General features: G+C 50.1%; 1 pseudogene; it reads left to right on the top strand.

Moving 5' to 3' along the window:
* The first annotated feature begins 530 nt into the window (after positions 1-530).
* On the top strand, positions 531-647 carry LOC136660928 (5S ribosomal RNA; annotated as a pseudogene).
* Positions 648-1,695: the final 1,048 nt, after the last annotated feature.

Genomic DNA, 1,695 nt, shown 5'->3' with positions numbered 1-1,695 from the left:
TGCAACCTAGAATTGTTAAAATTTTTCCTGCTTCATGATGTCACTTCCGGTCATGACATCACTTCCAGTGGGTCCTGACAGATTCTCATTCTAAAAAGTAGGTCCCAGTGCTAAAGTTTGAGAACCACTATTTAACCATTAGCATTAAGAACATAAGAACAGCCCCACTGGATCAGGCCATAGGCCCATCTAATCCAGCTTCCTGTATCTCACAGCGGCCCACCAAATGCCCCAGGGAGCACACCAGATAACAAGAGACCTGCAAGGCCTCCTGGGAATTGTAGTTAAGAACATAAGAACAGCCCCACTGGATCAGGCCATAGGCCCATCTAGTCCAGCTTCCTGTATCTCACAGCGGCCCACCAAATGCCCCAGGGAGCACACCATCAAAATAAAATAGTCAGGATACTGTACTTATGGTCAGCTTATAACCAGCAATGTGTAATGATGGGGGGTGAGGGCCCAAGGAGAAAGAGGCAATAGTCTTTGTTTTGAGGATAGGAGCGTTAAAGATGGGTCTTTAACTGGGAGCAAGAAACTGTTACCCTGCACATGCCCAATCTCGTCTGAACTTGGAAGCTAAGCAGGGTCAGGCCTGGTCAGTACTTGGATGGGAGACCGTCTGGGAATACCGGGTGCTGTAGGCTTATACCATAGTCTTTCGAGACTGAAGGTTGCCAACCAAGAATAGAACAGCAAAATAAGAGCACGGCTCCCCCTGTTTTCGTTGTGTAATGTTGGAGAGTATGCCAGAGGTACGTGCCGGCTGTCTGAAGACTGTGAAGCTATCTAAAGCAAATTTTAACCTGCAGGGTGGAGAGTTAAAAGCACCCTTGCTGTTTGCTTGTCTTTTTTTCCCAGGCTTTCGGGCAGCTTATTACTGTAATCAGGAATGAAAAAGAAAAAAATGCAGAGCGTCTCTTCCTCCTAACCACATTTGTCTCGCACTTCCTTCAGTTGGCTCAGAAAAGCACCTGTCTTGAGGTTTTGGCGACAAGCACGTGGACGTAGCTCAGTGGCGCAAGCCTGTGCGTTCCAAAATGGCATTCACAACCTGCAGCCCAAACAGTTCCAGGCCACTTGTATCCCTGCAGGGTTCTACCATCCTGCATTGTCAGCTCCAGTTTTTGGAGGGGGAAGCCTTGCAAGGGCTCCCCAATGGAGTGCTCCCTGCAAGCTTTGGAACCATATGTGTGCAGCAGCTACCCCCCCCATGGCACGCAGTAACCTGGCATAGACTAGCACCTATTGTTGCTACCCCACTGTCACGCCACCAGGCTAAGCCCTCCCTCATGGGGCTTTGGGTGCCTGACTGACTCACCAGGGAATGGTGGGGAGCAAGACTGATAAAATGGCACTAGAGGAAGAAGAGGACAGTCTGCTCCCCACTTCCTCTTGATAAACCCAGTGGGGAGGCTGACTGGGAGGCAGTGGGAAGCAGGCAAACACAGCGGAATGTCCTTTTTGTTTCCCTGGTGGTATTTAACAATCACCAAATGCTCCAGCCTCCAGCACAACATTGGGAGACAGGACATTGTGGAACTGTGAAATGGCACTGGGGCAGAAAAAGAGTCTTCTGCTCCCCCAGTAAGGCCCTATACGGTGTTGGATTGCCAAGGCAGTGCTGAGGAGAAGTGGCAGAAGCCAGACTGCGCCAGGGACGTGTGCCTGCAGCACAGATTAAAGCATGCCCTT

This window comes from Tiliqua scincoides, chromosome 9, assembly GCF_035046505.1.
Source record: "Tiliqua scincoides isolate rTilSci1 chromosome 9, rTilSci1.hap2, whole genome shotgun sequence".
Lineage (NCBI taxonomy): Eukaryota > Metazoa > Chordata > Lepidosauria > Squamata > Scincidae > Tiliqua > Tiliqua scincoides.
The sequence above is the reverse complement of the archived record's forward strand: the minus strand, read 5'-3'. Positions and strand labels throughout refer to the sequence as shown.